Source organism: Alosa alosa, chromosome 13, assembly GCF_017589495.1.
Source record: "Alosa alosa isolate M-15738 ecotype Scorff River chromosome 13, AALO_Geno_1.1, whole genome shotgun sequence".
Lineage (NCBI taxonomy): Eukaryota > Metazoa > Chordata > Actinopteri > Clupeiformes > Clupeidae > Alosa > Alosa alosa.
Window position 1 is genome coordinate 22,470,723 of NC_063201.1, and position 7,500 is coordinate 22,478,222.

General features: G+C 39.5%; 1 protein-coding gene across 4 annotated transcripts in view; it reads right to left on the reverse strand.

Moving 5' to 3' along the window:
- tsnare1 (T-SNARE Domain Containing 1) overlaps window positions 1-7,188 on the reverse strand; it is a 144,695-nt gene extending 137,507 nt beyond the window's left edge. The window contains exon 1 of one of the 4 annotated variants that reach the window (XM_048262095.1): window positions 7,135-7,188. The gene's annotated coding sequence lies outside the window, so the exon portion shown is untranslated. Of the gene's footprint in view, window positions 1-6,511; window positions 6,565-7,129 lie in introns of those variants that run through there. The other 3 variants (XM_048262096.1, XM_048262098.1, XM_048262094.1) reach the window with 3 other exon arrangements.
- Window positions 7,189-7,500: the final 312 nt, after the last annotated feature.

Sequence of the window (7,500 nt, forward strand, 5' to 3'; positions counted from 1 at the left end):
ATGCTAAATTACTAGCCACAGCCCGACAGGTATCATAATACCAGTTTCGGCCATGGGAGGCGGTATGCGGGCAACATAACCGCCAGCCAAACTGCAATACACGTTTCTCGGTTGTTACTCTAGGGTAGACCAACTCACTTTCTGGAGGTATACTGGCCCCATCTTTTATGGAATGTGGAGTATGAATTGATTTTTTGGCGGACATTACACATGGCACCTTTAAGGCAGAGAATATGCAATACAAAGACAACAATATATTCACAACAAGTAGTTTTCCAATTTATTGATGCCTTCTGTACTGGGTCAATGTATGCCACTCCTTCATTGAAATGACTTGAAAAGGCTGTCGTTTGCACTATTTCACAAATAATCACCGTCGCAAGGGGGTGCGAGGCGACCTTGACAGGTGCGAGGCCCTTTTCACTTATAGGCTATGTGCATGAAATCATACGTGCATGCCACCTGTCGGTGCGTTTTGATAGTAGGTAGCCTAGGCTAATAGGCTACACCAGCTTGTCTTTAAGAGGGGGAATTCTAGGCTATAGCCTATAACATTAGCTGAGTCACATAGGCTATTTGGCCATAAGCCGTTTATCATAGGCTACATCACGAAACCAAACTAGTCTAACAAAGCACTTTAACAGGGGGAATTTATTGGGCATGAATCATTGTGTTGAACGCTATTTGTCAATGAGCAGAAACACAATCGACATTCAAACTATTGATAACATATGCACTATGGAAACTGGTCTGTTGGCTAGCATTGGACAAATAAATGACATTGACTCGCCATATCCTGACTCAGAAAAAAAATAAATTCTTGCTTACTTTGCCGCAAATCAGCCATGAAATCATAGGCCAGCTTGCAGGTAGCCTAACGTCTTTTTCAATTCATAGAAGGGCAATCCCACTAGTCTCTCCTGTGACATGGAGGTGCACAAATACCCTAGTTTTTAATAGCCTGTTCAACTTCGAAAAGCTTCGTTCACCCAATGCCAGTCACTGATCGCAATTTAAAAGTTCGGGAAGGTTCGTTCAATCTTTTTAAGTTTGTTAGTAGTAGTAGCCTAGTAGTAGCCTAGGCCTATCTGTACCCTTTTGAATTACAGTATAGCTCGAGCCTATATGAGCCTACAGTGCGTTAATGTCATCTTGCAGACCGCGAGGCACATCCGACGCGAGGCCTTGGGTGACGGCCCACATTTTGCTGTTTTCATGAATACAAAAGTTGGGTGACCCTCCTCCTAGAATGAAAAAAAAATGGGTGGCCCTCCCCTCAACAAAGAATAAAAAGACATGACCCTCCCCTATTTTCCTCCGGTGGTCCATTCCATAAATACCGAACGGTCCCTTATGGAATTCTAGCCAACATGTACTTTAACACCCAACAGCAGAATACGATACCCATTCAGCAGAATCAGTATCTCTTAACTAACGCATTTTGGTGAGCTTAAATCCCTAAGCATAACCCAGGGGCCTCATTACAGGAAAATATCCTAACTGCTTGTCATATGTTAACTTAAGTTTCAAAGATAGGAAAAATCCTATCATCCTATTACAGAAGCAGTTCCTAAACTCATGGTGGTGTCCTATCTTAACTTAAGAAATCCTAACTGTAACTGTCAATTAGATTTTTAAACCGGCAATCGTCCTGTCATGACTGTTTCTATGCTTAGAATATATGCATACCTGCAAAGATGGTGTTCTAAAGAATCTTTGACAGTTGGTTGCTTAAGATAAACAAACCAAACCAAGCCTCAAAAATAAAGCCAAGGCACGTCCGTGAATTTAAGGACTTTAACCGCAGGCTGTGAAGTTAAATGCTAGTCTCTTTTAAGGAGGAAACCCATGCTAAAACAAAACCTGTAGTCACAAATTTGACCATGTTAGTATGTGTTGTAGTTTGTGATTCCTACAGTGTAAAAAATGTATTAATGTCTTAGAAAACATTGTAAAAATATTTAAATAGATTTGGAAAGTCACCACTATGGTCACCTGTATGGTTAGATTGGTTTGTTTAGATCCAGTGAAATTGCTGCCTTGACAATGTTATGTCATGGCTTCGGTACTCTATATCAGAGAGAAATAAGCTAGGCCTGAAAGCGTTCACTTGACAACAACAAACGGGCGATGTTGCTAATGTTTATAGGCTAGCTAGCCAGAAGGCTAACATCACGTAGTTACTCATGGGAATTACTGTTCAATATCACAATTGCCTGTGCTTATGAGTATAACTTAAACAAACAATGAAATGACTTATTTGGGCATGGAACAAGTCACATTTCTTTTTTCCTTTCACTATGTTGAGTGACGTCAAAACATTCTCCTGGGGTCTCCCGCAAAGCTCTCACTTCAAAGCCTGAAGTTCCCAGTTCAGATGTGACGTACCCCTCCTAAACTATAGAATTCTCCCACTTCCCAGGTTCTCATGAACACACCATATATTCATGTATGAACAATATAAAAGACAGGAAGCAAGAGAGTGTCAATATTGATGAAAAAGATGAAAAACAAAAATATATTGATTAATAATAAAATAAATAAAAATAGTCTAATATTCTGTTATAATGATTAATATTTATTTGTTATAAATGTTAGGCTATATATGTTTTAAAACACATAGCTTATACATTTTATATTGCTTGTCCAAGTTTTCACTTAATTAACCTATTTAGTGAAATATGCTTTATTTATGGTGTCCCTAACAGTCATAGTCCTCATCTTGTCATAGGCTAGGCAACAACCCAACAAAACTGTTGCAGTCAGTTTTGGAATTTATTTTGAATTTAAGACAGGGTCTGTGCCATCCTAAGTTGAGTTAACGGCCATTCACATCAAGAACGATAATTATAACGATAACTATAACCATAACGATAAAAGCGTCCACACTGACCAACGATAAACAAAGTCTCTCCTTTAATGAATGTGATGGCTAAATGTGATGGATTCTGATTGGTTGTAAGCTTTGTATTGTTCTAAAAATCGCTCTGAAAGTGATCCCCAATGATATCGTTCTTCGTTCTTCCCAGTATAGCTCTATCTCCCGACGGGCCTCCTGGATAACCCAAGCATCGGTTGTTTGTTGAGTTCAGATTTTTTTTGTTGTTGTTGTGATATTCCAAATAAACAAAAATGGAAGGAGTCAAGTTTGTCTTGCTCACTGGGTCAGGACAGGTGTTTATTTATTAAATTAGCCATAGGTAGTGACATTACTGAAGCCCCGCCTGTAAGTCAGTGTTTTCCCTACTGCGCCTAACCTACAGTATCTTAACATCTGTGTGAGAGTATTGTGTTATTTGTGTGAGTGATGCGTGGATGTTTGTGTTAGCTGTGTGAGGTCTGTGTGTCTGTGTGTGTGTGTGTGTGTGTGTGTGTGTCTGTGTCTGTGTGTGTGTGTGTGTGTGTCTGTGTGTCTGTATGTGTGTGGTTGTGCGTGTGTGTGTGTGTGTGTCTGTGTGTGTGTGTGTGCCTGTGTGTGTGTGTGTGTGTGTGTGTGTGTGTGTGTGTGTGTGTGTGTGTGTGTGTGTGTGTGTGTCTGTGTGTGTGTGTGTGTGTGTGTCTGTGTGTGTGTGTGTGTGTGCTGTGTGTGTCTGTGTGTGTGTGTGTGTGCGTGTGTGTGTGTATGTGTCTGTGTATGTGTGTGTGTGTGTGTGTGTGTCTGTGTGTGTGTGTGTGCGTGTGTGTGTGTGTCTGTGTATGTGTGTGTGTGTCTGTGTGTGTGTGTGTGTGTGTGTCTGTGTGTGTGTGTGTGTGTGTGTGTGTGTGTGTGTGGCGAGGACCGCTAAGACGGGAGAGCTGGAGAGGCACTGAGGTGGGCAGCTCTGAGAGACGTGAGTCATGCAGCCACCCACACATGCAGCTAGCATATGACTGAAAGAAAAAGTAAGTAAGAAAGAAAGACAGAAGGCAGTGACAGAGGGAAAGGGTGTAACAAAGAATTTAAATAAAAACAATTAAGGCTGATCTGCCATGGGATTTTCTTCCTACAGATACAGGTTATTATAACCTCTCTGTAAACTTTCAAAGCTTACAATACTTTGGTTTGTCTGTAGAAACCCTCAACACACTATAGTCCAGTCATTTTAAGCAAAAATAGGGGTCAAGGTTGAACAAATTGCAACACAAGTAAACTTAACTAATTTAGAATCCTCAATATGTCCTGAGTAAGGGAAAAAAACCCCCGAAGAATCCCGATAGGGGAAAGTTTAGAAAAAGACCCAAATATACCCTATTCATGCGCCTATAATGTATACAGTATTTTTCTCATGTGAATAGGGGAAAAAAATTAACCTTCACATATCACCATGAAAATTACTGAGTTGATTACTTACATCAAGACAAACCAAAAATCAATTATACGTTTTTGAAATTGTTTGTTAACATGGGCAAATAGGGCATAATGTAATTACATATAGTTAATTTAATCACAACAGAGCTAATAGTCCAGGCAAAGGTCCTCCCCAAAACTAATTGCAACAGAATTTATTTTCATATTTTTTTATATTTCAATTGGTGATCTTTACACCATAGTAAAAGACCATGAAAATCCAGTGGAAATATGTTAAAATGAGGGTTGTTTTATGCATTATTCTTGCAAATACTGACAAAAATTTAATTAGAATGTTGTAGAATGACCCCATCTAACTTAACATGGAATTTTAGAATCTTACATTGTTGAGGAACATTCTTTTATTTTCAAAGAGTGAATTCCTTTGGCTTATTTCAGACTGGTTTGTTGCAAAATTGGTGTCTATTTTTACATTGTGGCCCTTTGAATCAATGGAAATGGTTGTTGAATCTTTAAATAGAGCCAAGTGGGTTTTTGCATGTACAGTAAGTGTTCCACAATGTGTAATCTGTACAAACACATAGTTAGGCATTATTCAGCCTAGGAAAGTGGTTTTGGTGTTTACGTAATCTGATTTAGAGGTCACTGAAACATACAATATATCACACTAAAGTATCAGTCCATCATTTTGCAAGTCTTATAGTAATTGACCTCTTGCCCAGGGGTTGACTGATATACTGTCTGTCCAATCAGAGGGGCCTGTATGATGCCCCTTTACTTTGCACAATTTTTGTCTAAAACAATAATCGGACAGTACAGTATGTTTATGTTAGTGAATGCAGGAAAATTGTGAAGGCAAAGTTGAAGATGGACATGATCATGTCCTAATTCGACAGAAGGGTGCAGATGGGATAACTGCAGTTAGCCTCCAAGTGACTCTATTGTTGTGACATCTGGCAAAAATGCTATACTAATAGTTTAAGATTAATAATTAACAATGCATGCCTATGCATAGGTCATGGTTTTACCAAAGTCATAGAACAGTCAAAACTATACATATTCTAAAAGTATATGCACTGTACATGAAATATAGCAATCAACTTATGTCCCATCTTCCTCCATACCATGCATAACACATACTTCTCTATTCTGTATAGGCGAATCAAGTGAACAGCTGATACATTTTGGCCTGCACTATTAAGGGAAACAAATTAAACACCCTAAACTATATATTTTCTGAAATTACCTCTGAGGAGGAGATATAACACCATTTAAGACATTTCCCATCTTCCTCTATGCCATGCACAATACATTGCCCTCTATTCTGTAAAGGCGAATCTAGTGTAAAGTGGATACATTTTGGCCTATACTGTCCAGGGAAAACAAATTAAACACCATAAACTATATATTTTCTATAAGCATATACCCTCTAGATGAGATATAATACCAGTTAAGACATGTATTATCTTCCTCCATGCCTTGGACAATTTGTTTGTCAAATGTTGTAATTAGTTTTGGGTCACTATACAGTAGCTATACATAATTGCATTATGCCCTGTTTGCCCATGTTAACAAACAATTTCAAAAAACTTATAATACATTTTTTGTTTGTCTTGATGTAAGTAATCAACTCAGAAATTTTCATGGTGATATGTGAAGGTTAATTTTTTTCCCCTATTTGCGTGAGAAAAATACTGAATAGGCGCATGAATAGGGTATATTTAGGTCTTTTTCTAAACTTTCCCCTATTGGGATTCTTCTGGGCTTTTTTTTCCCTTACTCAGGACATATTGAGGATTCAAAATCAGTTAAGTTTGCTTGTGTTGCAATTTGTTCAACCCTTTCTACTAAAATGACTGGACTACTACCACAGAAGTGTAATTATATTTTGAGCATGAATAGTGCTATAAAGTAGCAACATGGCACCTTGCCCTGTTAGCATCACTGTAAGCCCATTCAGTTATAATGGAAATAAACGGTCTCGACTCAAAACACCACCAATTAACGTAATTTTACTCTCAATCAAAAGTTTGAAGTTGGTAGTTAACAACCGTAAATAGACCCTAGGTTGGTTTTACTCCGGAGTTATACTTTAAGATACACATATACTGCACTATGCACTGGGTATCACTACCAGTATTCAATAAAACACACTGGCAGAAGGCACTGAGATGTTCCTCCAAGGGGTGGGGGGGGGGGGGGGGGTGATGAGTCAGAACTCACAGATTGGTTGGCTAGGAGACGGGTACACACAAGCTCCCTGCCATTTCTGTGACTGAGGACTGAGAAAGAAAAGGCCTCTTTACCACCAAAACACACACACACACACACACAAACACACACACACACACACACACGAGACAATTACAGACAATCAGAAGCACCCACATTCTCTGCCAGTGCAGAATGCTGTATCACAATAAATAAGAAAAAGCCATTGGCTGAAATATGTATCATTGTATGTAATTTCATGTATACCTTTGTTTGTTTTGGTATAATATTAAGATACATAATTTCTGCCACTCAGAAGCACACACAAGAACTACACAAAAAAGCAAGTCTAGCATGTGTTTGCTCTGAATGCATCCACAAGAACCACAATCACTGCAGCTTCCTGAATGGTGCTAATGTTGCTAGCACAACTAGCAGAGACAGGGAGAGGGGGAAATGAAGCATCCTCACTAGCATCCTCCCCTCCCCCTCTTCTCCATCCTCCTCTCCCCACCTCTCCCTCTCCTCCTCCTCTCTCTCCTGCCCCTCCTCCTGCTTCTCTCACACATAACTGAGGGGACATGTCCATGTTAATCCTGAGAAACAGAGGAAGAAAAGGATTTTACGCACGTTACCTTCCTCTGGTGAGAGCGTGGTGCCCTAGCATTCAGATCAGTCGCAGCTGCTCGGCTAACAACATCACATGACCTATGGACACCTGCTCCTCTCTAGTCATGTGACAGAGTAGAAAGCCAGAGGATTCTGGGTGGTGTAGTTTTATGTGTGGTGTTATACTATATGTTGAGATTGTAGTGTTATTGGCGTGGTGGAAAATATCAGAGACCAGCACACTATTCATGAACAAGGCGACAGCCCGTTTTTTTTTACTTCACGTTCAACAATACACTACTTTTTACATCCTTTTGAGTCACACATATAACCATTCCAGCCAATCAGAGGCATTCACCATTAGACTATATAGGAACAGGTAGCTTGCTCAT